The following is a 20,102-nucleotide window of genomic DNA, read 5'->3' on the forward strand; positions in this document are numbered from 1 at the left end:
GGTATTTCTGTCTTTTTCTTCTCATTGTGAAAGAAATACATGCTCACTGTAAAAAATATTCAGACACAGAAAAGCGTGAAGAAGAAAGTAAAAGTCACCTGTCTTTCCATAATTCCTGTTGACATTTGGATTTTGTGCCAACATACAGAAATATGTGCACCAATGTGAGAAGTCACGTATACCTCCATCATGACAAAAATGGGATCCATACTCTGCAAACTCTGTTATATACTGATATTTTAAGAAAACACATTAAAACATGGCACGCTTAGAAAAATATGCACAAAACAGAAATGTACAGCTGGATGAATGTTCACAAATAAACACCCAGATTAAGAAAAAGAGAAAATGTGGAACATTTCACCGGATTGTATGTTATCCTTACCCACGTGCCATGCTAACTCTGTATGATTCTAGTCTTAGTTTATGTGCTCCAGAAAGGAACACTTAGAATGTATCAGGGATACATTTTCTTGTTAACAAAGAACTATATTTCATTTGACTATAAGACATCATTGATTGTTAGTGTCCCATTGTTTTAGGTACTACAGAGAAAGAGAGAGAGAGAGAGAGAGTGAAAGGAAGGAAGGAAGAAAGGAAGGAAGGGAGGGAGAAAGAAGGAAGAAAGAAAGCAACAGCTGCCAACTAAACTATAGCATAACACTTTGTTGATAGGACAGTCCTGTGTCATAAGCAGCTTCTTTTTTAAAAAATTGAGATATAATTGACATAAACATTATATTAGTTTTGGGGGTACAACATAATGATTCAGTATTTGTATATTGCAAAATGATCACCACAATAAGTCTAGTTAGCATCCATCACCACACACAGCACATTTTTTTCTTGTAATGAGAACTTTTAAGATCTACTCTCTCAGCACCTTTCAAGTGTACAATACGATATTATTAACTCTACTCACCATTCTGTGCATTACATCCCAGGACTTACTCATCTTATAACTGGAAGATCGTACCTTTGGGTCCCCTTCCCCCATTTTGCCCACCCTCTATCCCCATCTCTGGCAACCATCAATTTGTTTTCTGAATCCATGAGTCTGTTTTTTGTTTGTTTGTTTTAGATTTCACCTATAAATGAGATCATAGAGTGTTTGTCTTTGTCTGTCTGATACAACCAGCTTCTTGAAGTTTTGAAATTTCCTTCACCTATTCTGAAGTTTGCCAGTTTCTCCACCCTTCAAGCTGGATTGTACGGTGTGTGAAGGCAATCTCTTTGCATTTTCTTATCTTAAGTCACTTTGGGTATCTTCTTTCTTGGGTCCCATCAAGCACTGGTTGTTTCTTCCCCAGAAAATATGAAATTATGGTCATTCTTCTAATGAAGATTATTTGCTTCAGTAATATTACATTTGTACTCTGCTTTTCTGTTTCCATATCTTTCTGCATACATTATATGATTTTGTTTCAATGCTGGTTATGGTGAAATCTTTTGAAAGACATTTTAAATAACAATTAAACTCAACATGCGTAGTACCAATGAAGTGCATAACTCAATTTGAAATGACAACTATATAAAATCTTTGCTGGAGTTCATGCATGACCAAGCAGTTAGGAGGATAGCAGAACCTATGTGAAAAATGTAGGTCTAAGAGTCAATGAAATATATACACACCATCACTTTTCTTATAATTGAGATTTTATTGGTTTAGTGTCTGGTCTGTTCACAGATGATATAAATAATCTATACACAATTTTTATGCAAGTCCTAACAAATCTAAAAAAGAGTGGTAGCAGTCCTTTTCTAAAAAGTTACCCAGTCACTTCAGTTAAAATTTGGAGGCAAATTGTCCTTTGGAAGAGGATATCAAGTACTCATATGATAAAATATTGATAAATTGTTAGGTTAAAATCCCACTAATTCATGATTTAATAACATACTTACAACATACTAAAAAAAGTCCAATCTTTCACAGTGTATGATTAAAGTTGCAGGATAAACTGGCCTACTGCTACCAAAGATGTCACAGATGGCACTCAAGTCTGACCAAGAGTACCAAGATCAGGGAGCAGTTTGCTTAGAAAACTATTCTACCAAAGAGCAGCATGAAGTATAGAAGATCAGGAATGAAATGTTTGAGACATGCTAAATGCCGGATTATGACTGTGAATTGCATTTAATTATGCTTCATGTTAAAGGATATAATCCTCCTTACCCCCAGCCTATGGAATGGTAAATTGGAGCACAAGATGTCAAAGATTTCCTTAATTCAATATTCCTTGAATTCCACGTTGTGCAGAAAAATAAACAACAGCACCTGATTTTACCTTTTAAGAAAAAGCATTTACACTTATCTAAATAGGCAAAAAAATTCATAATTATTGTTAGGGTGTCTAAAAACCGTGCCTTTACAAGACAGCTGAACAGTAAGGGGAGAATGGCGACCACGGACAAGATTTGGAATAGGATATTCATCATCAGACTTGGCTTCTTTTGCTTCTGCTTCACCACAGGGTGGACTCTCCTCTTTGTTCTGTTTTCTGCAGTTACATCTTCTTTAGTGTCTTCCTGATCCACTTCGGCCTGTTCCTTTTGCTCCTCTTTCACTTTTTTGGTTTCCACTATGAAGATTGATTCTTCCCTGTTGCCTTTTTGTAGCTTAGTTTCAACGTTTGCACATACAGTTTGGTGGACCATTTCACTCACCCCTCGGGGTTTCTTTGCTGCCCCTTGGGCTGAATTGCTCTGTCTCCTGGGCATCTTGGAGGACTGCTGCCACTCCTATTGCTGCATTGCTGGAAACTGCATCATCATTTTTCATGGCTGCACAATAGTCCATCGCATGGGAGTGCCATACTTTATTAATCCTAAAAATGATGGAAATTCAAGTCTTCTCTAATTTTTCACTGTTTGTAAAAGTCAAGACAGTAATTCTTTTGCTCAGATAATTATACTTTTTTTGTATAATTATTACCTTGGACTACATTGGTCCCAAAAGACCACTGCTCCTGAAAGAAGGAACAATAACCCAAATGTTATTGTGCATTTTCTGGATTTTATGTGTACTTTAAAAAAGTTATTCAGATTGACACCTACTGATGGTGTCTGAGAATGTGTAATTACTGAATCCTTGAGAATACTTTCCTGGATAATACTTCATGTTTTACTGGCCTTATTTTATTGATTAAAAACACCTCTTCCAATATATCAACTTTTCTTCTGATTTGTATGTTGTAAATTTATTTTAGATTATCATTTATCTTTTCACTTAAAAATTTTTTTTCATAGCCTTTTTCTGCCATTCAGAAATTCTAAATTTTTCTGAGTTCATTCTATTGATATTTTCCTAGATGATTTTTGGATTTTATTCTCTTCTTCTGGGGCCTTCTTCTCTATGAGATAATATAAGTACTTTATTATTCTATTTATTTTTATTGTTTCAAATTTTAAAATCCAATTGTGAATTTGATTAGAGTTTCATTCCATTAGATGTTAATTTCTGGATAATTGTCATATTTACAATATAAAATCTTTTAATCTGGGCTGCAGTATATCTCTCCACTTTTTGTACCTTTCAGGTACCTCAGTAAAGTTCTGTAATTCTTTTCGTATGAATCCTGTGCATTTAGTTTTGATTTTACTTTCAGTTATTTTGTCTTGGTTGCTATGTGAAAGGAAAATATTTCCTTAATATTTCTAACAAATTAATGCTGATATGTAGAAAAAATGTAAATGAGGTGAAGAATATTCTAGCATCTCAGCAGTTGATATTAACTTTTGTTTGTATGAAGAGCTTGGTTTTACTGCAAAAAGACTGTAATAGTGAAGGTTAGAAATGATCATGTGGCTGACATTTAGGTTTCATGAAAATGAAAAAGAAGCTTTAAAAAAAAAGAGAGTAGGTGAGGGACAGAAGGAAAGTTCTAGAATGTGGGCTCTGGAGAGCACAGCTCCTTGACCACACTGACCCCAAATCATAAGTGTGTATTCAGCTGGAAAAAGTCAGAATTGGACCTTTTAATTCTGGGGCCAAGAGCTGAGGTCCTGACTGCCCATGTTGGTACTGTTGGCAAGAGCCACTTAGGGAGGAATTGTCTGATGGAAATAAGCTGTGCTATGTGGTGTCAACTTTTCAATTTGGCTACATGGATAGCAAGTTCTGTTCTCTTAATTAATAAAATTTAGTTTTAGGATCACAGAAAAATTGAGTGCAAAGTGCAGAGAGTTCCCATATACCCCTGTCCTTCAACTTCTCCCAATGTCAACATCCTAGCAAATTCTAGTTTTTTTCAATAATATTTGTGGTGCTAGAGGATTATTTGTTGGAAAGTGGGACTTGTAGAGGTTTGAATTTTACATCAAGCTTGGCATGAAGCAAAAGCAGAATCTGCAAACGGGTATAATTGGATATCAAGGTTTTATTTATAATGGTGTTAGAATACATATGCATTTGATGTACATGAATTCAGATGTCTGCTCTGACAGGAAAACAAAAATGAGGAGAGAGAAAAGCAAAGAGATAATGAGGTGAATGTTAGAAAATTCCATCCCCTATTCCATCTAATAAAGTTATATACAAGAGTGATCATCACAAAGGGGATATTGGAAAAATTGTCTTTGCTGTACACATGGGCAAGTGGTATGTATATCTGTCTCCTTTCTGTTGAAATTTTTCAATGGTAATTTTACAATACTAGATTTTTAGTCTTTTGTTATCTAGGTGAAAAATCATCTCCAAATCATATCATCTCCAAATAATTTTTCTCCTTTCTAATTTTTGTCTCTTTTATGATATTTATAACTCACTTTCTCTTTCTTAATACATAGATTAGAAATTCCAGTTTGAATAATGGATGTGAAAGCAAGTAATCTATTCTTGTTCCTAATTTAGTTACTGTGGATATTTTTCATCATGTTAAGAATCTATTTTTCTAGTGTTGATTCATAAGGGGGTTTGTTAAAAAGAAAAATAGATTCTGAATATTATCAAGTATCTTTTCAATACTGATTGAAATGATCATATACTTTCATGCTTTGACTAATTTTATAAATTATATGCTTTTTTTTCTTAACATTTAATCATGCTTGCATTCATGGAGTAAAGTCAACTTGGTAATGATATACTATTACTTTGGGCTTTTAGATTTGAATTGCTTATATTTTATTTATAATTTTCACATCTATATTCCTAAGTGAGATTGGTCTGGTTTTTTTTTTCTCTATCTTTGTCAGATTTTGGATTAAGTGATTTTTATCTCATCTTTTCTGTCTTGTTTCAAGTCTGTGATTTTGATATCTAAAAGTTCCTTTTAATACTATTATATTTATTTTTAAAATATAATTTTCATAAAGTTGAATGTAAACATACCCTATAATTCAGCAATTCTTCTTTTAGGTAGAAACTCTGTTTCAAGTCTAAGCCTATTCCAATTCAGGTTGCTGTATTCCCTAACAGTGCACACGTGTATTAGGAGACATATAAAGAATGTTCATGGTACTATTGTTTATAATGGAAAAATATTGGGCAATAGTGTGATTAGTTATAAAATGAAAAAATATGTTGTACAGGCAATATTACACATCATCATGAATTACTTTCAAAAACCAAATAATGTGTAAAAAACACATAAAGAACAATATGTAAAGTATAACTCAATTTACACAAAAGCTCAAAACAAGCAAAACTAAACAATATATTGTTTGGGGATTTATCCATGTGTATATATAAATAAATTACAAATAAAAGGAAAAAAGCTTAATACAAAATCCAGATAGTAGAGACAAGGAGTGCAGGCTGTGAGTTGGGAGGGGCGCTCTAGGGGTTTCAAAATTACCAGTAACTTTTCTTTCTTAAGTTAGATTGTGGATAAATGAGTGTTTATTTTATTGTTATTGATTATGAAATGTCCATTTACATATATATATACACCTTTTGTATATCTCACAGTATTAGTTTCCCAGGGCTACCATAACAAATTGTCACAAAGAAGGCATCTTAAAACAACAGAAATTTATTCTGCGTTGTCTGAAATTTAGTTCTGGCAACTAAATCAAGGTGTCAGCAGGGCCGGGTTTCTTCTGATGGCTCTAGGAAAGAAGCCTTCCTTGCCTCGTCTTAGCTTCTAGTGGCTCCCAGCTATCCTTGGCTTGTAGGTGCATCCCTCCAATCTCTGCTCTCATCTTCACATGGCCTTCTTCCCTGTGTGGGTCTCTGTGTGTCTCTTTTTCCTTTAAGGACACCACCCTATAAGGCCTTCTTATAAGGCCCACCCTAATCCAGTATGACTTCATCTTAATTTAACTAATTACATCTGCCAAGATCCTATTTCCAAGGCGACCAGTTCTGAGGTCCTGGGTGGAAGTGAGTTTTGGGGGAACACTATTTAACATACTACCCTTATGTATTTCATTTTTTAAGGAAATAAAAAATTTTTTTTTAAAAGCAGAGTAATATAGGGCTATGAGTTTTGGGAATAACTTTGCAGCTTAACTTGAGTGTTTCTCATTCTTTTTTAAAAAATAAATATAATGGATTTTAGCTCTTAAAAAAAGTGTGTTTCTCCTCTGCAACCTGAGTTTACTGTTTCCATTTTCTCCAGTCACGCTATGTTGCTTCCTAGGCTCCATGTTGCTTTTTCCTATTTATTTATTTATTTATTTATTTATTTATTTATTTATTTATTTATTTATTTTGCGGTACGCAGGCCTCACAGTGCTGTGACCTCTTCTGTTGCGGAGCGCAGGCTCTGGACGCGTAGGCTCAGCGGCCATGGCTCACGGGCCCAGCTGCTCCGCAGCACGTGGGATCCTCCCACACCGGAGCACGAACCCGCGTCCCCCGCATCGGCAGGCGGCCTCTCAACCACTGCACCACTAGGGAAGCCCGCTTTTTCCTATTTATTGACATTGAAGCAGTGGAGGGCTAGTCAGGCTTGGTTCACCTGGCTAGGGACAGGGGTTGGCCTCAGTCCCCCTCATTGTCACCAGAAAGCTGTCAGTGTCCTCTCAGATCTTAAGGGATGAGGGTGAGTGCTTGTGCATCACACTTGGCTAACTGTGCAGGCATTTTCTCTCCTTGTAAGGACTGTTGAATAACTGGATGCAAATGTAGTTCTTTTGAAATAATCTATCATTGTTTCTGCATCAGAAACAGTCAAGAAAAAATTGCAGTCTCTTCAGGACACTTCTCCAATGGCCATTCCTGACTCCGTCCCTCTCTCCTCCAAACCTCACACCTTGGAAGTGATCATTTTCTGCCTTGTCTATTTCAGCTCCTAGCCAGATTGCTTTCCATGTAGTTACAACCTCAGAATGGTGCAGGAAGCCAACTGACAATTCAGTTTAGGGAAGGGATGCCAGGGCCCAGTATGAAAAAAATAGTCTGATATTTTTCCTTCTTGTTTATTAAATTTTAAAAAATATTAAAAGAAAAGTTATAAAAACATTTGCCTTGATCATTTGAAATTTTCTTGGCCTCAGTTTTCAGAAAGCTTCATGGTTAAAGCTGGAACATAATGCAATTCTAAAACTGCTAGAAATGTGTTCTCTAAAGTTCTAAGGATGTAAAACTGTCCCTTTGCATTTATTTTTGTCATTGTTTACTTTATATACATATTCAAATACACACATGTACATTTTAAGCTATTGGATAACAAAAACTTTAAAATCTGTGTTATGTGCAGTAGTAGTTTCTTCATTTTCATTGTTATCTATTATTACATTATATAGAATATATCCAATTTATCCATTTTACTCTTAAAATTTTGTTTATATTTATATATATTTTTTCTTGTGGGATTTCTTTCCTTCTCCCTTCCTTCTTTCTTTCCTTCCTTCCTTCCTTCCTCTTTCCCTCCCTCCTTCCCTCCTTCCCTCCCCCCTCCCTCTCTCTCTCTCTCTTTCTTTCTTTTTTTCTTTTCAGTTTTACTGAGATATAATTGACATACAGCACTGTTTGTTTAAGGTGTACAGCATAAGGGTTTGATCTACATACATTATGAAATGATTATCACAATAAGTTCGGTGAACATGCATCATCTCGTACAGACACAAAATTAAAGAAATAGAAAAAAAATTTTTCTTGTAAATAGAACTCTTAGGGTTTACTCTCTTTCATATATAACAGTGGTGTTAAATATATTTATCATGTTGTATATTACATCTTTAATACTTATTTATCTGATAACTGGAAGTTTGTAACTTTTGACTGCCTTCATCCAATTCCCTCTCCCCCACCCCCCACCTCCGGTAACTGCAAATCTTATCTCTTTTTCAATGAGTTTGTTTGTTTTTGAAGTATAATTGACCTACAACCCTATGTTAGTTCCTGTTACACAACAGAGTAGTTGGATATTTCTATATATTTCAAAATGATCACCATGATAAGTCTAGCTACAGTATGTCTCCATACTAGGATATTACTTAGTTATTGAGTATATTTTCCACACTGTACATTTCATACCCAAGACCCATTTATTTTGAAACTGGAACTTTGTACCTTTTAGTCTCTCACAACTATTTCTTTCCTCCCCTCACCCCTCTCCCCTCTGACAACCACCGATTTGTTCTGTGTATCTGTAACTCTGTTTCTGTTTTTTTACCTTTGTTCATTTGTTTTTTAGATTCCACATATAAGTGAAATCATACAGTATTTGTTTTTCTCTGTCTGACTTACTCATTTAGCACAATATCCTCTAGGTCCATCCATGTTATCACAAATGGCAAGATTTCATTCTTTTTTTATGACTGAGTAATATTCCATTGTATACATATACCACATCTTCTTTACCCATTCACCTACTGATGGGCACTTAAGTAGCTTCCATACCTTGGCTATTGTAAATAATGCTGCAATGAACTTAGGGGTGCATGTATCTTTTCTAATTCATGTTTTTGTTTTCTTTGGATAAATATCTAGAAGTGGAATTGCTGGATCATATAGTAGTTATATTTTTAATTATTTGAGCAATCTCCATACTGTTTTCCTTAGTGGCTGTACCAATTTAATTTCCACCAACAGTGCACAACGTTTCCCTTTTCTCCACATCCTTGCCAACATTTGTTATTTGTTGTCTTTTTGATGATAGCCATTCTGACAGGTGTGAGATAATATGTCATTGTGGTTTTGATTTGCATTTCGCTGATGATTAGTGATGTTGAGCATCTTTTCATGTGCCTGTTAGCCATCTATATGTCTTCTTTGAAAAAACGTCTATTCAGATCCACTGCCCATTTTTAATTGGGTTGTTTGTTTTTTGATGTTGAGCTGAATGAGTTCTTTGTATATTTTGGATATTAACCCTTTATTGGATATATTGTTTGTAAATATCTTCTCCCATTCAGTAGGGGGCCTTGCTGTTTTGTTGATAGCTTCCTTCACTGTGCAAATGCTTTTTAGTCTGATGTAGTCCCATTTGTTTACTTTGCTCTTGTATAGTCAAAAAAATATTACTAAGATTGATGTCAAAGAGCATACTCCCTATGGTTTCTTCTAGAAGTTTTATGGTTCAGGCCTTACAATTAAGTCTTCGACCCATTTTGAATTTATTTTTGTGTATGGTGTGAGAGAGTAATCCAGTTTGATTCTTTTGCATGTAGCTGTTCAGTTTTCCCAACACCATTTATTGACGAGGCTATCTTTCACTCTATGAATATAGCACAATTTATCAAGTTTACTCTTAAAATTTTTTATTGTGGTAAAATATACATAACATGAAATTTACCATTTTAATCATTTTAAAGTGTACAGTTCAGTGGCATTAAGCACATTTATACTGTTGTGCAACCATCACCACCATCTATCTCCAGAAATTTTCATCATCCCAAACTGAAACTCCATACCCATTAAACAAAACAATAATTCCCCATTCCCCCTTTCCCCAACCCCTGCCAACCACCATTCTACTTTCTGCCTCTGTGAGTTTGACTACTATAGGGACTTCATATAAGTGGAATCATATAATATTTGTCCTTTTGTGTCTGGCTTATTTCACTTAGCATAATGTTTTCAAGGTTCATATATGTTGTAGTTTGTATCAGACTTTCCTTCCTTTTAAGGCTGAATAGTATTCTACTGTATAGATATACAGCATCTTGTTTATCCATTCATCTATTAATGGACACTTGGCTTGCTCCCACACTTTGGCTACTGTGAATATTGTTCATGGGAACATGGGTGTACCTATATCCACTCAACTTTCTGCTTTCTATTCGTTTGAGTATATATCCAGAAGTGGAATTGCTGGACCTTGAGATAATTCTATGTTTAATTTTTTGAGGAATCACCATACCACTTTCCACAGTGGCTGCATCATTTTACATTTCTACCCCCATTTGGGGGGTTGTTTCTAGTTTGGGCTACTATGAGTGATACCAAAAGCATGCTTATACATGTCTGTTGGTACACTTATGTACACGTTTTCATCAAGTATATGCCAGGAATATGTATGTATGCATATGTTCACATCTCACAGAGAATCCCAGACTTTTTCCAAAGTACCAGTACCAACTGACACTACTACCAGCTGTGAGAGTTCCATTTGTTTCCATTCTTGCCAACTTAGCATTGTCAGTTGTTAAAATGATAGCCATTCTGATGAGTATGCAGTGTATCTCATTGGGACTAATGATGCCAAGTATCTTTCATATGCTTATTGATTTGGGATAGCCTCTTTCATGAAGTGTCTGGTTTAAATCTTTTGCTTTTAAAAAAACTGGATTGTCTGTCTTTTTCTTATTGATTTCAAAGAATTTTTAACATATTCTGGATATAAGGGGGTTTTTTGTTGGATATTTGCTTTGCAAATAGCTTTTCCTACTTGGTGGCTTGCCTTTTCACTTACATACTATAGCTTGAAGAAACATATTTGTTCCTGGAACTTCCCTGGTGGTGCAGTGGTTAAGAATACACCTGCCAATGCAGGCGACAAGGGTTTGAGCCCTGGTCTGGGAAGATCCCACATGCCGTGGAGCAACTAAGCCTGTGCACCATAGCTACTGAGGCCTGTGGTCTAGAGCCCGTGAGCCACAACTACTGAGCCCATGTGCCACAACTACGGAAGACCACACACCACAACTACTGAAGACCATGTGCCTAGAGCCCATGCTCCGCAACAAGAGAAGCCACCTCAATGAGAAGCTTGCGTACCGCAACAGAGTAGCCCCCGCTCACCTCAGCTAGAGAAAGCCCACGTGCAGCAACAAAGACCCAACACAGCCAAAAATAAATAAATAAATTTATATTTTAAAAACCATACTTATTCCTATATATTATACAGTTCTGATCACAGCTTAGAATTTTTTTCACTTACATTTCTGATTTGTTATCGTGAATCTGAATAAAATTTGTTATTTTATATATATTTATTTTGTAATTAGCCTCTTTACTAAATTAATTCTGTTTTATTAAATCTTAAGTTCTCTAGGAATTTAATAATGTAATCTATAAGGAAAGAAAGATATTTATCTTTTTTTTCATATTCTGTTTATTTTGCTTTTGTGCATTAGCTAAATGTTTCTAAACATTATTGAGAAGTAGTGGTCATAGTATACATTCCTATCTTGCTCCTGATTTTAATGAAAATGACTTCAGGAATTCACTGTTCAGCATATAATTTGCTGTGGTCTTTTCCATTTTTTTTTAAAACATCTTTATTGGAGTATAACTGTTTTACAATAGTGTGTTAGTTTTTCCTTTACAACAAAGTGAATCAGTTATACATATACATATGTTCCCATATCTCTTCCCTCTTGCATCACCCGCTCTCCCAACCTGCCTATCCCACCCCTCTAGGTGGTCACAAAGCACAGAGGTGATCTCCCTGTGCTATGCGGCAGCTTCCCACTATCTATCTAATTTACATTTGATACTGTATATATGTCCCTGCCACTCTCTCACTTCGTCACAGCTTACCCTTCCCCCTCCCTATATCCTCAAGTCCATGCTCTAGTAAGTCTGTGTTTTATTCCCATCCTACCACTAAACTCTTCATGACATTTTTTTTCCCCTTAGAGTCCATATATATGTGTTAGCATACAGTATTTGTTTTTCTCCTTCTGACTTACTTCACTCTGTATGACAGACTCCAGGTCCATCCACCTCATTATAAATAACTCAGTTTCATTTCTTTTTATGGCTGAGTAATATTCCATTGTATATATGTGCCACATCTTCTTTATCCATTCATCTGTTGATGGACACTTAGGTTGCTTCCATGTCCTGGCTATCGTAAATAGAGCTGCAATGAACATTTTGGTACATGACTCTTTTTGAATTATGGTTTTCTCAGGGTATATGCCCAGTAGTGGGAATGCTGGGTCGTATGGTAGTTCTATCTGTAGTTTTTTAAGGAACCTCCATACTGTTCTCCATAGTGGCTGTATCAATTTACATTCCCACCAGCAGTGCAAGAGGGTTCCCTTTTCTCCACACCCTCTCCAGCATTTATTGTTTCTAGATTTTTTGATGATGGCCAATCTGACCGGTGTGAGATGATATCTCATTGTAGTTTTGATTTGCATTTCTCTAATGATTAATGATGTTGAGCATTCCTTCATGTGTTTGTTAGCAATCTGTATATCTTCTTTGGAGAAATGTCTATTTAGGTCTTCTGCCCATTTTTGGATAGGGTTGTTTGTTTTTTTGTTATTGAGCTGCACGAGTTGCTTATAAATTTTGGAGATTAATCCTTTGTCAGTTGCTTCATTTGCAACGATTTTCTCCCATTCTGAGGGTTGTCTTTTGGTCTTGTTTATGGTATCTTTTGCTGTGCAAAAGCTTTGAAGTTTCATTAGGTCCCATTTGTTTATTTTTGTTTTTATTTCCATTTCTCTAGGAGATGGGTCAAAAAGGATCTTGCTGTGATTTATGTCATAGAGTGTTCTGCCTATTTTTTCCTCTAAGAGTTTGATAGTGTCTGGCCTTACATTTAGGTCTTTAATCCATTTTGAGTTTATTTTTGTGTGTGGTGTTAGGGAGTGTTCTAATTTCATACTTTTACATGTGCCTGTCCAGTTTGCCCAGCACCACTTATTGAAGAGGCTGTCTTTTCTCCACTGTATATCCTTCCCTCCTTTATCAAAGATAAGGTGACCATATGTGTGTGGGTTTATCTCTGGGCTTTCTATCCTGTTCCATTGATCTATATTTCTGTTTTTGTGCCAGTACCGCACTGTCTTGATTACTGTAGCCTTGTAGTATAGTCTGAAGTCAGGGAGCCTGATTCCTGCAGCTCCATTTTTCGTTCTCAAGATTGCTTTGGCTATTCGGGGTCTTTTGTGTTTCCATACAAATTGTGAAATTTTTTGTTCTAGTTCTGTAAAAAATGCCAGTGGTAATTTGATAGGGATAGCATTGAATCTGTAGATTGCTTTGGGTAGTAGAGTCATTTTCACAATGTTGATTCTTCCAATCCAAGAACATGGTATATTTCTCCACCTATTTGTATCATCTTTAATTTCTTTCATCAGTGTCTTATAGTTTTCTGCATACAAGTCTTTTGTCTCCTTAGGTAGGTTTATTCCCAGATATTTTATTCTTTTTGTCGCAATGGTAAATGGGAGTGTTTTCTTAATTTCACTCTCAGATTTTTCATCATTAGTGTGTAAGAATGCCAGAGATTTCTGTGCATTAATTTTGTATCCTGCAACTTTACCAAATTCATTGATTAGCTCTAGTAGTTTTCTGGTAGCATCCTTAGGATTCTCTATGTATAGTATCATGTCATCTGCAAACAGTGACAGCTATACTTCTTCTTTTCCTATTTGGATTCCTTTTATTTCTTTATTTTCTCTGATTGCTGTGGCTAGAACTTCCAAAACTATGTTGAATAAGAGTGGTGAGAGTGGGCAACCTTGTCTTGTTCCTGATCTTAGTGGAAATGGTTTCAGTTTTTCACCATTGAGAACGATGCTAGCTGTGGGTTTGTCATATATGGCCTTTATTATGTTGAGGAAAGTTCCCTGTATGCCTACTTTCTGCAGGGTTTTTATCATAAATGAGTGTTGAATTTTGTCAAAAGCTTTCTCTGCATCTATGGAGATGATCATATGGTTTTTCTCCTTCAGTTTGTTGATATGGTTTATCACGTTGATTGATTTGCGTATATTGAAGAATCCTTGCATTCCTGGAATAAACCCCACTTGATCATGGTGTATGATCCTTTTAATGTGCTGTTGGATTCTGTTTGCTAGTATTTTGTTGAGGATTTTTGCATCTATGTTCATCAGTGATATTGGCCTGTAGTTTTCTTTCTTTGTGACGTCTTTGTCTGGTTTTGGTATCAGGGTGATGGTGGCCTCATAGAAGGAGTTTGGGAGTGTTCCTCCCTCTGCTATCTTTTGGAAGAGTTTGAGAAGTATAGGTGTTAGCTCTTCTCTAAATGTTTGATAGAATTCGCCTGTGAAGCCATCTGGTCCTGGGGTTTGTTTGTTGGAAGATTTTTAATCACAGTTTCAATTTCAGTGCTTGTGATTGGTCTGTTCATATTTTCTATTTCTTCCTGGTTCAGTCTCGGCAGGCTGTGCATTTCTAAGAATTTGTCCATTTCTTCCAGGTTGTCCATTTTATTGGCATACAGTTGCTTGTAGTAATCTCTAATAACCTTTTGTATTTCTGCAGTGTCAGTTGTTACATCTCCTTTTTCATTTCTAATTCTATTGATTTGAGTCTTCTCCCTTTCATTCTTGATGAGTCTGGCTAATGGTTTATCAATTTTGTTTATCTTCTCAAAGAACCAGCTTTTAGTTTTATTGATCTTTGCTATTGTTTCCTTCATTTCTTTTTCATTTATTTCTGATCTGATCTTTATGATTTCTTTTCTTCTGCTAAATTTGGGGGTTTTTTTGTTCTTCTTTCTCTAATTGCTTTAAGTGCAAAGTTAGGTTGTTTATTCGAGATGTTTCTAAGTATTTTTTGATTTCCTCTTTGATTTCTTCAGTGATCACTTTGTTATTAAGTAGTGTATTGTTTAGCCTCCATGTGTTTGTATTTTTTACAGATCTTTTCCTGTAATTGATATCTAGTCTCATAGCGTTGTGGTCGGAAAAGATACTTGATACGATTTCAATTTTCTTAAATTTGCCAAGGTTAGATTTGTGACCCAATATATGATTGATCCTGGAGAATGTTCCATGAACACTTGAGAAAAATGTATATTCTGTTGTTTTTGGATGGAATGTCCTATAAATATCAATTAAGTCCATCTTGTTTAATGTATCATTTAAAGCTTGTGTTTCCTTATTTATTTTCATTTTGGATGATCTGTCCATTGGTGAAAGTGGGGTGTTAAAGTCCCCTACTATAATTGTGTTACTGACGATTTCCCCTTTTAAGGCTGTTAGTATTTGCTTTATGTATTGAGGTGCTCCTATGTTGGGTGCATAAATATTTACAATTGTTATATCTTCTTCATGGATCGATCCCTTGATCATTATGTAGTGTCCTTCTTTGTCTCTTGTAATAGTTTTTATTTTAAAGTCTATTTTGTCTGATATGAGAATTGCTACTCCAGCTTTCTTCTGATTTCCATTTGCATGGAATATCTTTTTCCATCCCCTTACTTTCAGTCTGTATGTGTCCCTAGGTTTGAAGTGGGTCTCTTCTAGAAAGCATATATATGGGTCTTGTTTTTGTATCCATTCAGCCAGTCTGTGTCTTTTGGTGGGAGCATTTAATCCATTTACATTTAAGGTAATTATCAATATGTATGTTCCTATTACCATTTTCTTAATTGTTTCGGGTTGTTCTTGTAGGTCTTTTCCTTCTCTTGTGTTTTTTGCCTAGAGAAGTTCCTTTAGCATTTGTTGTAGAGCTGGTTTGGTGGTGCTGAACTCTCTCAGCTTTTGCTTGTCTGTAAAGGTTAAGGTTTTAATTTCTCCATCAAATCTGAATGAGATCCTTGCTGGATAGAGTAATCTTGGTTGTAGGTTTTTTTCCTTCATCACTTTAAATATGTCCTGCCACTCCCTTCTGGCTTGTAGAGTTTCTGCTGAAAGATCAGATGTTAACCTTATGAGGATCCCCTTGTGTGTTATTTGTTGTTTTTCCCTTGCTGCTTTTAATATGTTTTCTTTGTACTTAATTTTTGACAGTTTGATTATTATGTGTCTTGGCGTGTTTCTCTTTGGGTTTGTCCTGTATGGGACTCTCTGTGCTTCCTGGACTTGATTGACTATTTCCTTTCCTATATTAGGGAAGTTTTCAACTATAATCTCTTCAAATATTTTCTCAGTCCCTTTCTTTTTCTCTTCTTCTTCTGGGACCTCTATAATTAGAATGTTGGTGCGTTTAATGTTGTCCCAGAGGACTCTGAGACTGTCCTCAGTTCTTTTCATTCTTTTTACTTTATTCTGCTCTGCAGTAGTTATTTCCACTATTTTATTGTCCAGGTCACTTATCCGTCCTTCTGCCTCAGTTATTCTGCTATTGATCCCATCTAGAGTATTTTTCATTTCATTTATTGTGTTGCTGATCATTGCTTGCTTCCTCTTTATTTCTTCTAGGTCCTGTTAACTGTTTCTTGCAATTTGTCTATTCTATTTCCAAGATTTTTAATCATCTTTACTATCATTATTCTGAATTCTTTTTCAGGAAGACTGCCTATTTCCTCTTCATTTGTTAGGTCTGGTGTGTTTTTATCTTGCTCCTTCATCTGCTGTGTGTTTTTCTGTCTTCCCATTTCGCTTATCTTACTGTGTTTGGGGTCTCCGTTTTGTAGGCTGCAGGTTCGTAGTTCCCGTTGTTTTTGGTGGCTGTCCCCAGTGGCTAAGGTTGGTTCTTTGGGTTGAGTAGGTTCCCTGGTGGAGGGGACTAGTGCCTGTGTTCTGGTGGATGAGGCTGGATCTTGTCTTTCCGGTGGGAAGGTCCACGTCTGATGGTGTGTTTGGGGATGTTGGTAGCCTTATTATGATTTTAGGCAGCCTCTCTGCTAATGGATGGGGCTGTAGACCTGTCTTGCTCTTTGTTGGGGATAGGGTGTCCAGCACTGTTCATTGCTGGTCCTTGAGTGAAGCTGGGTCTTGGTGTTGAGATGGAGATCTCTGGGAGATTTTCGCCGTTTGATATTGCGAGGAGCTGAGAGGTCTCTTGTGGACTAGTGTCTTGAGGTTGGTTCTCCCACCTCAGAGACACAGCCCTGGTGCCTGGCTGGGGTGCCAAGAGCCTTTAATCCACACGGCTCAAAATAAAAGGGAGAAAAAATAGAAAGGAAAGAAAAGGAAGGAAGGAAGGAGGGAGGGAGGGAAGGAAGGAAGGAAGAAAGGAAGGAAGGAATGAAGGAAGGAAGAAAGCAAGAAAGGAAGGAAGGAAGGTGGAGAGGAAGAAAGGGAGGAAGCAAGAGAGGAAGGGAGGAAGGAAGGGAGGAAAGAAGGGAGGAAGGAAGGAAGAAAGGAGGGAAGAAAGGAAGGAAGAATGGAAGAAAGAAAGGGAGAAGACAAAATAAAGTAGGATAAAGTATAGTTATTAAAATAAAAAATAATTATTAAGAAGAAAAATTTCTTTTTTTTTAAATTAAAAAAATTTTTTTTTAAAACATCTTTATTGGAGTATAACTGTTTTACAATAGTGTGTTAGTTTTTCCTTTACAACAAAGTGAATCAGTTATACATAAACATGTGTTCCCATATCTAAGAAGAAAAATTTCTATTAAAAAAAACCAGAAAAACGGGTCGGTCTAACCCTAGGACAAATGGTGAAAGCAAAGCTATACAGACAAAATCTCACACAGCAGCACACACATACACACTCACAAAAAGAAAAAAAGGGGGAAATAATAGTATATCTTGCTCCCAAAGTCCGCCTCCTCAACTTGGGATGATTCGTTGTTTATTCAGGTTTTCCACAGATGCAGGACACTTCAAGTTGATTGTGGAGCTTTAATCCGCCGCTTCTGAGGCTGCTGGGAGAGACCTTCCTCTCTCCTCTTTGTTCGCACAGCTCCTGGCGTTCAGCTTTGGACTAGGCCCCGCCTCTGCGTGTAGGTCGTCCGAGGGCGTCTGCCGTTCGCTCAGACAGGACGGGGTTAAAGGAGCAGCTGATTCGGGGGCTCTGGCTCACTCAGGCCAGAGGGAGGGAGGGGCACGGATGCGGGGCGAGCCTGCCACGTCAGAGGCCGGCGTGACGCTGCACCGGCCCGAGGCGCACCGTGCGTTTTCCCGGGGAAGCTGTCCCTGGATCCCGGGACCCCGGCAGTGGCGGGCTGCACAGGCTCCCGGGAGGGGCGGTGTGGAGAGTGACCTGCGCTCGCACACAGGCCTCTTGGTGGCGGCAGCAGCAACCTTAGCGTCCCACACCCGTCTCTACTGTCCGTGCTGACAGCCGCGGCTCCGCGCCCGTTTCTGGGGCTCCTTTAAGCGGCGCGCTTAATCCCCTCTCCTCGCGCCCAGGAAGCAAAGAGGGAAGAAAAGGTCTCTTGCCTCTTCGGCAGCTCCAGACTTCAACCGGACTCCCTCCCGGCCAGCCGTGGCGCACTACACCTTCAGGCTGTTTTCACTCTGCCAACTCCAGACCTTTCCCTGGGATCCGACTGAAGCCCGAGTCTCAGCTCCCGGCCCCCGCCTGCTTCGGCGGGGGAGCAGACAAGCCTCTCGGGCTGGTGAGTGCCGGTCGGCACCGATCCTCTGCAGGTATGTCTCCACTTTGCCCTCCACACCCTGTAGCTGAGCTGTCCTCCGCGGCTCCGGAGCTTCCCCCTCCGCCACCCGCAGTCTCCGCCTGCGAAGGGGCTTCTAGTGTGTGGGAGTCTTTCCTCCTTCACGGCTCCCTCCCACTGGTGTAGGCCCCGTCCCTATTCTTTGTCTCTGTTTATTCTTTTTTCTTTTGCCCTACCCAGGTATGTGGGGAGTTTCTTGCATTTTGGGAGGTCTGAGGTCTTCTGCCAGCGTTCGGTGGGTGTTCTATAGGAGAAGTTCCACGTGTAGATGTATTTCTGTTGTCTCTGTGAGGAGGAAGGAGATCTCCGCGTCTTACCCTTCCGCCATCTTTAAGCCGTCCTCCATTTTTAAATAATGTCTTTCTATTTTACATTATGTGTAGTTATGGTCTCAGAATGATGCAGAAAGTAAAGTGCTAATTACAATTTGTAGAAGGGTCCAGTATTGCACTAGAGCCAAATATTTGATTCCTCTGTTTCTATTAAATAAAATAAACTTCCTTTAAGGCAGTAGCTCTCAAAAATTTTAATTTCTTTTTTTAAAATATCTTTATTGGAGTATAATTGCTCTACAATGGTGTGTTAGTTTCTGCTTTATAACAAAGTTAATCAGCCATACATATACAATTTTTTTTTTTTTTTTTTTTTTTTTTTTTTTGCGTTACGCGGGCCTCTCACTGCTGTGGCCTCTCCCACCGCGGAGCACAGGCTCCGGACGCGCAGGCCCAGCGGCCATGGCTCACGGGCCCAGCCGCTCCGCGGCATGTGGGATCCTCCCGGACCGGGGCACGAACCCGTGTCCCCTGCATCGGCAGGCGGACTCCGAACCACTGTGCCACCAGGGAAGCCCCCATATACAATTTTTAATAATTTCGACATCACATTTCAGTCTCTTTTTCCCATATATAATTGTGACACAATTTACCTTTTTATGTATGAGACAATCTGATGTTTTCTATTCTATTTTTCGTTTAAAATATATTGGTTGAGACCTACTTAATTGATTTTGTGATCCATTAATGGCTTGCAATCCATTGTTGGAAACATTCCTTCCTAAGTTAGTAGGTGTCTCTTTTCTAGCCCTTGGGCTGAGAAAAGGTCCTAGGGGTAATAATAATTCAGTGAAACACAGGGAATAGTTGAGAACACGTTTGTTAGTACTTCAAAATGCTATCCTTTCATGTGTTTGTTGGCAATCTATATATATTCTTTGGAGAAATGTCTATTTAGTTCTTCTGCCCATTTTTGGATTGGGTTGTTTGTTTTTTTGATATTGAGCTGCATGAGTTCCTTGTATATTTTGGAGATTAATCCTTTGTCAGTTTCATTGCAGCACTATTTACAATAGCCAGGACATGGAAGCAATCTAAGTGTCCATCGACAAATGAATGGATAAAGAAGATGTGGCACATATATATATTAGAATATTACTCAACCATAAAAAGAAACGAAATTGAGTTATTTGTAGTGAGGTGGATGGACCTAGAGTCTGTCATA

The 20,102-nt window shown here is 37.6% G+C and overlaps 1 non-coding gene across 1 annotated transcript; it reads right to left on the minus strand.

The window, feature by feature from the left end:
• Positions 1-344: 344 nt before the first annotated feature.
• On the minus strand, positions 345-447 carry LOC131762035 (U6 spliceosomal RNA). Its single transcript, XR_009337124.1, has one exon. It is a non-coding gene; the product is annotated as a U6 spliceosomal RNA (small nuclear RNA).
• Between the last annotated feature and the right edge of the window lie 19,655 nt (positions 448-20,102).

Source organism: Kogia breviceps, chromosome 8 (genome assembly GCF_026419965.1).
Source record: "Kogia breviceps isolate mKogBre1 chromosome 8, mKogBre1 haplotype 1, whole genome shotgun sequence".
Classification (NCBI taxonomy): Eukaryota; Metazoa; Chordata; class Mammalia; order Artiodactyla; family Physeteridae; genus Kogia; species Kogia breviceps.